The sequence below is a fragment of the Macrobrachium nipponense genome, chromosome 12 (genome assembly GCF_015104395.2).
Source record: "Macrobrachium nipponense isolate FS-2020 chromosome 12, ASM1510439v2, whole genome shotgun sequence".
Classification (NCBI taxonomy): Eukaryota; Metazoa; Arthropoda; class Malacostraca; order Decapoda; family Palaemonidae; genus Macrobrachium; species Macrobrachium nipponense.
Window position 1 is genome coordinate 55,359,541 of NC_087205.1, and position 13,036 is coordinate 55,372,576.

General features: G+C 33.1%; 1 long non-coding RNA gene across 2 annotated transcripts in view; it reads right to left on the reverse strand.

The window, feature by feature from the left end:
• LOC135225005 (uncharacterized) overlaps positions 1-13,036 on the reverse strand; it is a 604,582-nt gene that overhangs the window by 75,946 nt on the left and 515,600 nt on the right. Inside the window, exon 3 of one of the 2 annotated variants that reach the window (XR_010316869.1) lies at positions 9,277-9,345. The exons of the other annotated variant lie outside the window; for it this stretch is intronic. This is a non-coding gene — a long non-coding RNA (uncharacterized LOC135225005). The remainder of the gene's footprint in view (positions 1-9,276; positions 9,346-13,036) is intronic. 2 annotated transcript variants of the gene reach the window in all.

Below are 13,036 nucleotides of genomic sequence, written 5' to 3' on the forward strand. Positions count from 1 at the left end.
CTTCAGCGACACAGCCTTTGCGGATCAAAATGATAAAAGGGAGAGGAATTCGTCAATCTTTCATTCTGAAATATCAAGCAGACTTCTGTTGTTAATTGAAGATAATAATTGAAAGACAGACAATATCTAGCTGCTACAACTAAGTCACAATTAGGTCAAAAGATCTCATAGACATATAAAAGAAGCAACACTAACTGTTGTTTCACAGAGAACTGTACAGGAATATAGATGATAAAAAGCATAGAAACAGTCTACTAACATAGAAGCAAAAAGTAAAGAAGAATATGATTTATATTATGAACGCATTACCTGTGACTGGTCGAACGGCCGAAAAACCCCTTAATAAATACCGAGGTGAATCCTGCGTTACAGTCTTTATCTTAAATGTCCAAGTCATGCCTATATCAGTAAAAATCAAACACGAAAAAACAGCATTTCAAGCAACAGTAAAACTGGGGAATAAAAGGGGGCAGGGAATGGGTGCGGCCAAGATAACAAGAGTAATAGAATATCAAGAAATCATGATAATTATGTGCATGAAATTGAAAAGTACGGTGGTGAATATATGCAGCTTCTGTAGGGCTATAAGTTACATTCGTGCAAGATGAATGAAATGCCAATGTGTTTTTATTAATGTAATGGTGACTGGATAAATATGAAGCTCATCAGAGGAAAGCCTGGGGTTGGTTCAAAATAGGAACGAAAAGTAGGGAGATAATCAGAGGAAGGGTGTGAGCAATACTAATATGTAAGGGTTTCCTATGGAGGTAATAAGAAGGGAGCCCGCAACAGATAAATGTCAGATGTGAATGTACAATGTTCTGGGAAGAGCAGCTTTTACAAGGTGAGTATTTTCTTTTTTTATATAAAATACAATATGAAGGGGAGAGCCAATGAAATGGCTGGAATATACCATCAACTAAATAAAGAATTAACTTAGGGTAGCTCTTGAGATACTAAATTCTCGGGTATAATTGACGAAGCATAACACATACTAAAAATTCATATGTTAATAAAAGGAATCATGTCAAGATTAGCGAACCCACTATTTTTTAAGACTATTATACCATTTTGATTATATATATATATATATATATATATATATATATATATATATATATCTATTATAATATATACTAACATAACATACATACATACAAAACATACATACATAATATATATATATATAATATATATATATATATATATATATATATATATATATATATATATATATATATATATATATATGATATATAAGTGGTATAATATTACCCTGAAAAATAGTGGGTTCACTGATCTTGACAGGATCCAATAAAAGAAATATTATAACCAATATTTCAGTATATACAAAGTTCGGACGCCATGGGCTACCACACGACTAATATAAAATTATGAAATAGGAATTATGGAATAAATTAAAAACTACCAAGCAATGCATTACAGGAAAAATATAAATATTCGACCTTTAAAATTAGCTTGCTAAAATTATGAGCTCAGCAATACAGCTTAGAGATAAGAATTCTCAATGGATCGACATACACGACTTCATAATCATGTTATAATATTGTACATTCGAAGCCTTGAAAATTAGTTTGGTATATACCATATTATCCTACGGTAAAACTGTCAGCGTCAATTACATTTACTACTTCCCTAAAATACCTAGGGGCATAATCCATTTTTCAGTTATGCAACGCCTTCTACAAAAAGACGGGAATAAAACTGTGAAGCAGTTTGATTAAAAGTGAAAACACAAAAAACAATCTAAATACAACAATGAATGGTAGCGTGGGTACAATGAGAATACATGATTAACGATGTACAGCAAGAAAAATAGTATTTTTCTAGTGAAAACTGTATTTTAAGAAAATCTAAGGAGTAACAGCAGAAACATATTAAAAAAATAATTTTCCAAAATGATTGTTTCAATATAGGCAAATCTCTCCGATCAGACATTACTATAGGTTTAGATAAAAAAGTAAAAATAAAGAGAACACTGAAATCTTAAATGTATAAAGAATTCCGCTGGATTTGTAACTTCAAAATTTCTTAAATCTGATCCTGCCTATATTTACTTCCAACTCTCAAGTTTCTTCAAGTTCTCTTTATAATCAGTATTGTATAATCATTACTTTATCATCTACAGACCTCTACCATTCCACGTGCCTTACACAATTTTCTTCTCACAAACTTCAATCTATATCTCAAGACCATTTCCTGACTTTTTGCGTCACTTCATACATAAAGGTATTAAAGAAGTATGAAGACATGAAATCCTTGGCTTTGATCCAGCTTCGTTCCAAATTAAAATTATATTAGCATATTTTTAACACATGTTTCACTTGTATCGTAAAGTTCTTTAATTACTCTCATTTAGTTATCTTCTCCATAATATACCCTCCACTTTACATTCCTAACAGTTCTCGGAAAACTCCTTTCTTAGGTTCATGCTAGACCCAACAACTTTCTACATTCACCCTCAAATTTCTCACGCAATTATTTCATAACTTTTTTCTTGTCCAAGAAATCACCATTCTTTCCCTATCAAAACACTACCCTCTGTATAACTATATTTCTAAGCCCTACCATGCTTCTTCACCAACATACTAAGTAACATACCATGTTTATACAAATGTTCCAACTCCTTTGAAGACTTTCCATTCTCCAGAAATACATTAACCACGCTATTCAGCCACTCCCTAATTTCAAAAACCTGTCATAACTTCTCTTATAATCTCACCAAATCCTTGGTCTTTCACTTTGCTTGTCTCTTATTTTTCCCTCCTAGTATAATCAATAATTACTCCCGTAAGTATTTCAAATCTTACACTAACCCCTTCCACTATTGTGCCATTCATCTTTTCCTCTCCTCTAATCTCCCATTCAACAAATCTTCAAAGTAATATTTCCATCGACCAAGGATTGCATTTTCTTAAGAAAGTATTCCTTCATTTGACGCTTTTAATCTGAGATCCACATGTTCATTAAACTTTCTCACTGTATATATTCTCATACATAACAAGTTATTCTTCCTGGGGTATTTGCTCTTGTTCATTCCTCTGTTTCTATTTTTGCCATCTCTTCCTCCCCAATTTCTAAGTTGCCTATCTTATCCATCCTCTGTATACTATTCATAATTTGAGACTACACCTCCATAAATAATATTTTATTCCTTGACTAAACTTCAGATTTCTTCTCGCCATTTACCATTTATATCCTTGCATCCTGTGAACACAAACACAACCTATGGAATTTGACTATTCTGGAATTATCTATAATCTTCATTTATTCCTCCTCCCCTATGCCTGTAACATTACCACGTTATTAGTTCATGTATATGCATAGGTGTGTGTGCAAAGTATGCAAGTATAACTACTTAAAACACAAACTGCCATATCTGACTGCCACAGAAATATTTGCCTCAGTCTTCCATTACCCAAATCAAAATAAATGATCATCAGTGATTGGGCCATACATGTATTATAAAGACATGGATGGATCAAAGCGATTACGTATGAAGGTTCATCTGTAAGAACTAATTTCTTCATGCTATCTACCATTTCACTAATTTTGTCATACTAGTTCTGTATGTACAAAGAATGTCTACAAGCTGCTGAGCTTGCAACGGATTGTTTTCTAAATACTTTGAGTTTAGTGAATTGTCAGAGAGATACAACATGTCTTGTTGTACGGGTAATATATGACAAGCGTACGATCCAAAACGTTAAACTGACAGTAATATATCAGAGATTGGAAGTGGCAAGTCCTGATCCTATAAGGTACATTACATACCTTATCAAAGTTACAGCCATGGTGAATTTATTCCAAATCCCTTTATGGGGGCTGGTAATAAAAGAGGTTTGCCTTAGGCTGGATGATGGCAAGGTTGAAAGTGTAGGTTTTACACATAAACTATAGTTGGTACAAACAGATGAAATAAAAATAAAAATTTCATTTGATATGGTAAGGCTGATAACTTATAAAATTGTAACATGCAGAAATTTGAATAAACGACAAAATTCATGGTGTGCTGTGCTGTTTATGTATGACTTAACCTCCTAACCAACCATTCAGATTATCTGCAATATTTCCCATTTGGCAACCGGGAGAAGAACGACTATATTTCAGAATGATACAGGTGCTTCGGTTATGCTGCATTACGCTAAATGAAAAGGAATGGTAGTCTCTGAATGACAATGAAAATAATTGCAATGTATTCAGCATAATCTTCATCATAATTGTATTTTGGGGAGATGTTTTACAAATAAGGGATGGATATAATCTTGAAGAAGGAGGAGGACTTTTACTCTACAATGCTGCGAGGGTAGACTTTCTTGGTACAAGTAGTGGCTCTACCCATGAACTTACATCTTACAGCAGGCTCGCCACTGTCTTGACAAATGACAATCCAGTTTGCCTTTCAGATTACCAGTGATCTTCCTTTTCTTTCTGTTGTTTTATCATCTTTGTAGTAGGAGTTTGAGACCCCTTTGTCACCTTACGATATCTAACAGGCATTTGGCAGTGTGGCATAAGATTCTATCAGATGAGCCGCCTATCATTAAAACGTTGTTCTGTTGGTGATGCAACATCGACTCGCTTTTCCATCTCTAAGGATACCCATCATGAGTTTATTTCCTCATTCTTTTCCTCCTTTTCATGTGACCCTTCCAAGTAAACAAAATTTCCTATTCATGATTTTACTGATAAATTCATCTCTTCATATTTCTTCTACATTTATCTCCCTACCATCTTCTGATATGATAGTAATCTTTTCAGGTTCGAAAAATTCAGCTACAATACGATGCAATTTCTGTCGATATTGTGGTAGAATTCTGATGTTTGGAGTTGGTTTTTAGTGTCCCTCCCTGAAGGAATTCGATGTATGGCAATATGTTTGACCAATGTTCTGTTCTTCTTTCTCCTTTCTATTTTCCTTTCCCCTAAAAGCGATTTTTTTTAAGAGTTCTGTCTTACGCTGTCCTAAATTAAGTTTAATGAGAAAGTTTCCCCCACCGTCAGGGACCTGTTGGTCCATCTCTTCCACCATCCACCAGTTACTTTCTGGAGATCTGTAATCCTTTGATAGAAAAATTCAATATCTTGAATACGTTCCACTGCAAGTTCTGGAATTCTCTTGCCGTTTTTCCTGATGCTTACAATCTCCTTTCCTTGAAAGGCAAGTCGGTTACGCGCTATATGGATCAGGCACCTGCCCCCACCTTCCTTCATCTAGTTTTTGGGGAATATTTTCTTCGTTCGATGACTAAACACTTGCTTTCGTATCTCATATTCACAAAATTATCATACCCTTTCCATTAGACATAATAAGGTAGTCATAACGAAATACGTAAAGTTCAGCATCTGGCAGCGTACCATTCCCAGGAAGGGATCAGCAAGAATATAGAATTATTCCCGTATTCAAGGAAGCAACTCTCAAAATTCCAACATTTTACAGATTATGTTTTTCACCACTATAGATATATCTCTCCAGATTTTGTCACGTAAGGGGAAGACTTGGGAGTTTTGAATCAGTACATGAGTTAAGCTTCTCTGGAAGATTAAGTAGAGTAGTCTCACAATAGCGTAGTGACTTATAACTCTCAAAAATTATGATCGGTTCTGTCCGTAAATTACAGCTTGAGTGAAATGTAGTCACTGGCACTGTAAATCAAACATACACACCTAGCTAGGAGAGATCACAGACGTCAAATCACGCAACTAAACTATGGACGTTAGACAACCTAGAGGTTGTGACCAAGATACCTTAATTAATTCTGAATTTTGATATATGGGTCAGTGATGAAACAAGCTATGCCGTAGGTTGGACGACGAAGTGTAAACGTTGGGTTCATTACTTCAGCACATCGTTGACATGTGGAGAAACATTAGCAGGTGAGAATACAGTCTTTTATGTAGAAAGATCGGAAAATCGAGTACTAATTGCTCACACTTCCTAAACAATCATACATCCACAGCCAACGGTTTACTTTTTACATATCTACCTTTCACTTAACGTATATTCACGCCTTTTAGAGGAAGATGTCATGATACTGACATCACAGCAAGTACTATTTTTACCTTGCTTGTATTATATCATCAACTTTCTGACCAATTAAAGTCGACTGATGTACAATGGATGGAATAAGTACTTTTTTTAATAATTCATTTCGTCGACTTTCCTCATATAGAGAAGCTTGAAAATACAGACCTTTCCAACTGAACATTGGTTTTTCGTTTGTGGAAACCCTTAACTTAATTTTATATCAATATACCAAAAATTTAAGAGTATATGTATTTTATAAAAGTTATGTAGATCAAATCAATAGGAAGTTATAAATACTGGTTAAATATATGCATTCATGTCCATATATATGTATAGATACATAATCTATATATATATACACAAATATAATGAATATATAATATATATATAATATAATCTATATATATATATACATAAATATAATGAATATATATATATATATATATATATAGTATAATGTAGAAATATATAATTACTTACTTTATACCAAAAATATACTTGTTCTTCTGAAAGCAATGTATAGAGGTTTGAAATGTTACTTAGTGAATATACAGGTTTCGATGTAATTCTGTTTAAGTGATAATATAATATATTATATTATAATATATATATATATATATATATATTATATATATATATATATATATATATACATAATATAATATAAAAAAAAAAAATATATATATATATATATATTTATATATATATATATATATTATGTTATATTATATTATATTATATTAATATATATATATATATATACATATATATATATATAATATATATTATATATATATATATATATATATATATATATATATATATATATGTATAAGTAGATACAGATATAGATAACTTTTACATAGGATATATGAACGTAAGTATTCTGTCAACTTCTATGGCAATGCTATGAAAAAGAATAAGCAAGAGCGTTATTTCACAGAAGCAGTTCTAGATCATTTGCAAGACTATTGAAGTTGGTTTCATGGAATCCGTCCTAGGAACGAAAGCAAGCTCGCTTTGAAATAAATTCAAGCAAAACTTCAATTTGAGCAAATTTACTCTCCGATATTTCCGTGAACAGGAATTGGAAAATACCATATGCCGGGATATTTTCAAATTTAAACATTTTTGTGAGGTATGACAAAAACAAATTGCTTATCTTGATAGTTATATAAGTGAAATAAAGTATGAAAATCCATAAGACAACAGAATTCAAGAAACAAATCTTCCCTGGGCTTTGAGATAAAAAGAAAAAGTGTCCTTATTTTTTCATATTACTTTCAAAGAGTAGAGTATCCGTAAGAAGATAAGCAAAAAAATCAATAAACTGAAGCAATAAACTTCATAAATGTTTAAGACAAGAACCAAGCTTATCCCCTCCAGAAAAAACATAAAAACGAATTTTATAGATTCAGTCAATCCATTTCCCAAAGGAAACATTCAGAAACGCAATAAAAACTCTTACACAGTGAATAAAAACTCTTGTCCATGTCTTTAATGTTATCATTAAAAATCCCTTATATACTGAAAGAGTCATTGAAAAAGTATGAAATCTATGTTAATAGGCTTTTGTTGGAAACTTAACATAATTTTTTATACCAAAAAAATATACTTCGTATCTTAGAGAAATATGAATGTTTTTCCTTAGAAGAATTTTAAACAAAATTTGATTTATTAGGCATAAAGGTACATCGCAGAGTGCAGTACTAGGAAGCAGACAAAATAAGCAAATACAATAAACCATTTAAAGAATTTAAATGATAAAATTAGGAATTAATATAATGGAGGTGGAAGGAATAGGAATCAACTCGCTCTTACAGAGAGAGAGAGAGAGAGAGAGAGAGAGAGAGAGAGAGAGAGAGAGACGTAAACTTACGGAGTATTACTTAAAAATGAAAAAAAGAGGAACCAAAATACAAAAGTAATGGCTGAGAGAGAGAGGGAATATCTTTAAGTGATATTACCTCAAGAAGAAGAAGAGAAGTAATTAAGGAACTCAAGTACAGAAATACTGAGACAGAGTGAAAGAGTCTGATTCGAAATCAATCTAGTAATGAATTGAGGACAGCTCGTAAATGAATTGAAAGAGAAAAATAAACAGTTGTCTCTAAAATTGGAAATACTTGAAATACGCCAGTCTTATCAAAATGGAGTTGAGATTCCATTGTTTGAGAGAGCTGCCCGTGTGGCTATGTCCTGTATAAAAAGATTTGGAAATCTTTGCTTCAAGTTCACCGTTAAAAACAAACATATCACGGGATTCCCTTTCAGTTAATAGTACTGCAATGATAAGGAAGCCCTGTGGTGTTGCTGTTCTTATTAAGGTAATTATTATCAAAATGAGTTTTTTTTTTATATTTTTCACTATCTTTTAAAGTAGATTTGGGAAAATACTAATATTAAAGGAAATGAATTCATGCATACATATTTCCAATAATGACAATGAACTTTAACATTTTTCATTTTCCACTTAAGTGTAAGAATTAAATCAGTCAATCGGTCATTGTGGCTGTTAAAATGTGCCGAATGGAATATTGGGTTCTATACTCCGGCATTAGATTTAATTCCTATGCTTATGCTTATCTTTGAGGCAAAGATTTTCAAGTGAGTGCAGTGCTGTTATTCTGAGTTGCATATCACATTTCTATTATAACTGAAAACTGGAAGTAAAAGAATCGGGTATAAAATTCACTACCTGAAATATAATGACCAGAGAATGTAGGTCACTGAACGCTTTACACCACAACTGCATTTGAATGAACGCGAGTTTGTCATTGGAAATAATTAAACTTCAGGTAGTGAATTTTGTTTTATTTAGATGTTAGGAGAGTTTAGCAGGGACTTCTTTATTCGCTTAGATGTTTTCAGTGACTGTCATCTGGCTAAAACCCAGTATATGTTCACTACTGGATTTACAGCATCAAATATGCGATTTGTTCTTTATATTTACCAAGTTTTTACACATATTAGGTGCTGTGCTTAACATCACTATTGTGCAAATATTGTCATCTTCACTAATGAAAGCGTTACTTCATCGACTGAAAATATGAAAATATCTAAGCGGTCAAATTTTATGAAAAGGCCACAGCCCTTGTTGTAGGGGGACCCCAGGGGGAGAGTTGAAAGAAATGCAAGTATATATATATAAAAAACCGGTGAGAGAGTATCAAATTTATATATGTATATATGGTATATATATATATTAAAAATGTGGGGTCTTATACCGTGGTATATATTCTTAGGTCCCTCCGACGCGTCTTTGTCCCCCCTCGTTGCTTCGTCACTTTTAAAGTCTGAAAGAAAGAACAACAAAAATATGGGATTAATGGTCATGTTCGGCCTTAAGGTCAAGACACCTAAAGATGAAGAAGATATTAAGTTTAGTTCCTTAATGTCAATTCAAAGAAGAGAGAGAAACAGAGAGAAAGATATACCTTCATTCACACACACACACACAAGTTCAATGCAGTCATACACAGACACGTTGAAATATGGAGATGTACTAGTAGTATATATAAAAGAACTCAGGGACAATGGTGCAGAGACAGCGGAAAGGGAAGTTGTAGTGAGACAAGTCATCACAGAGAGACAAACAGCTACAGATTTTGAGTTAAACGTCAAGACAGAGAAATCAAGGATGAACACACGAATCTTCGTGTCACAATCTACGCGAAGGTTTCCAGCAGGGAAGCCGTCAAGGAACTGTTCCTCCATAATGTTGGTCAGGTCATCAACATCAGTAGCCCTTTTCGTTTCCTTTGGTGTAAGTTTCCTCTCCATTCAAAAATATATGAAAATCATGAAAAACAAAAAATCAAAAATGGCACAAACACAGAAATTGAAATCTGCATTGGTGCAAAAAATGAGAGCTTGATATTTTTTGCGCAGCCTCAAGCAGGCTAGCATGTTCTAAATATCAATATAAGGATTCCCGGTCAAGCGGATTGGTTATTCTTTTGATCGACCAGTTGAATACTCATATTCTTCAAGACTTTGTATTATAAACTATATACATACACATACACATGTTTATATATATATACTATATATATATATATATATATATATATATACTTATATATATAGCATATAGATATATATATATATATATATATATATATATATATGTATATATTATAAGTATATACATACACACATATATATATATATATATATATATATATATAGTATATATATATATGATTAGAAAAATTTATATCCTGATGCTGTGTATAATCCACCAGATTATTTATTCTTAAGGCTCCCTCTCACCCTCTCTTTTGAGCAGGGAAATAACAGAAGTATGAACATTTGTACATTTTATGAAGCAGTCTATTCTGTCAATATACATAAACGAATCAGTAAAAATCTTGTTATCTGTAGGTAAAAAATGGTGTTTCTTCAAGTAGCAACTTATCTGGCAAGTCTGGCAGGTACACAAAAATATGGTAAATAAATACAACGTATCATAAACTCAGTCAAACAAAGATCCTTCTCAAGAGCAGTATACCTAAAGGATAAATCATTTTTATTCTTATTACATATGTAGGAAATGTATTCTGTGGCATCTTTATTTACAAGTCTAAAAGGTTTTTAAGCTTGTTTCGTATGAATGTTTGCTCCTTTTCAGTAATAATAATAATAATAATAATAATAATAATAATAATAATAATAATAATAATAATAATAATAATAATAATAATAAAAGTGACACTGCTCACATGTCGCTTTCCTAGGATTATCAAGCTTTACATAACTGGGTAAAATCTCATTTACCTTTCATTAGATGCCAACCGAAATGCATGGCATCGTATATAGTTAAATAAGGAAAAAGAAAAACATTTAATTTTGAAGTTGTTAAATTTCTTTTGAAGAATTTCAACCACATGTGGCCGTCTAGGGACCTCCGCTGTATTGGTCTAGTCCGAAGTTATCGATAAATCTCGTTACTTGCTGATATTAAGAGAGAGAGAGAGAGAAAAAAAGAGAAAAAAGTGGTACCGAGCAGAAATAATGACTTCTACAATCATTTTCCGGAGGCTAATCTCCCCGTATGTGACTATCATTAGCGATAGGCTAAGGCGCACATTACAACACCATAATAATTATCTATAACTAGAGTATGTGTTTCCAAGCTTCCAACCCCCAACCCCCAACACCACTACAACCACCACCGCACAATAACCTTTTGCTTTTGACCCTCTATTTTTACAGATATTTTCTCTGTAATCTGAACTCGAAAGTAAAAGCATCCGTCTCCCTCTCTTAATTAACAGTGGTTATCTCCTTTACTTATATAAATATGACGATTAAGTCACGACCGATGGTAATACGTACAACTCCATAGCGAACTAGGAAACCATACACGCGTTGATTACCCTGGTATGGTACCTCCCAGTAATTTGGAAGCCTCTGAGTGAGGGTCGTTACAAGTGATTGAGAGTTGACCTTCGTGAATTGCAGGTGATGTGCCCTACAACAAAACATTGGTACCAAGTACTCAAGTGAATATCATGAAATCAAGGACATATTTCGTGAGAGTGAGATTCACAATGCACAGTGCTTTGTCAAGGCAAAAGTAGGCTTATCATCTATCTTACAAATAATCAGAGCCACCTAGTCTTATTAGAATTCTGTTCTTATTTTCCCTGAGGTTTGTGTTTCATTCATATCATATTAAAACATATAAATTATTAATCATCCCAGGACTCTGTAATTTAATCAAAACCATCACCAACAACAAGACTTAAAAATTATATATTGCTTGCTATTGTCACTTATGAAATCAAATGCCAACTGCATATACAGAAAGGATATAAAGGGTCACCTAATGTCGGTCAGTCATACAGAGGAGCATTTTTCTAATCAAAATACCCACCAAGCACGATATCCGATTAGTATGTAAGGCCCTTTTTGATGCCTAAATCTAAAGGAGATATAATGGTTTGCTCTACCAGCAAAAAATGGTATTTACATCTCGCTCATGCCCTTCCCCGTAAGAAATCCTTTTTATCCCGAAATCATTCACTGCAGCATAGTTCACTCCGCTTCACCCCAGCGTGTCCCTAATTCCTCACTAATCCGCGGAATATTATTAGAGGAAGAATGTACTAGCCAATATACTGACAAGCCGTACCTGTCGGTTTTATTCTAAACCAACCTGAATAGGCTTTCTCCTTCAAAAAGTACCATAAATATAGTCATAAACATCACGAATTCACCTACTTCTTCCATATTTTTTCTAGACTTTCTTAAGATACAAAGTTCCCTCCATTTCTCAACTACAGAAAGCGCACAAAGGGAGGGAGTGGGGAAGGGGTGAAGAATGAGATTTACAACCTTTCTCACAACTTGCCTTGTTAGAAAGAATGAAGAGCAAAAAAAAAAAAAAAAAAATTGATCTTCCTCCTCGGGCTTAGAATCCAGGTCGTAAAAGAAGATATTTACAACCTTTCGAACAAACCCCGGTTTTAAGGTAAAACGTGATGCGTTCGGTTTTCAGCAGATCGCTGCATCCAGATCAGCTCAACTTTTCAAAGTTGTTTCGACTTCATCTGTTGCGGATCCCGTGAAGGTAGCTTTCATGGTTTCATGAAGGCGGTGCTGAAGTTTGAATGATAGCCATGCAATAAAGAGAGCAATGAATCCTACTATACCTAAGTTTGGTAAAAGTCTGTACTAATAATACTAAAACAATACGTCTCCAATACTTTGTCTGCAAGACAGATAATAAATCGAAAATTTGGGGAAGAATATCATGAAAATTGCTTGAGAAGTGCGCAAAAAACTGAAGATAGTTGTTGACTGTTGCAACTCACACAGCAAATTTGTTAAAAATCACAATCTTTCTGGGGAATAGGATTCAAGCTCCTACTACTGCTGTTATTTGTAGCAGCAGCAGCAGCAGCAGCAGTGGTAGTAGTAGTAGGTAGTAGGTAGTAGCAGTAGTAGTAGTAGTAGTAGAAGTAGTAGTAAGAATTTAGG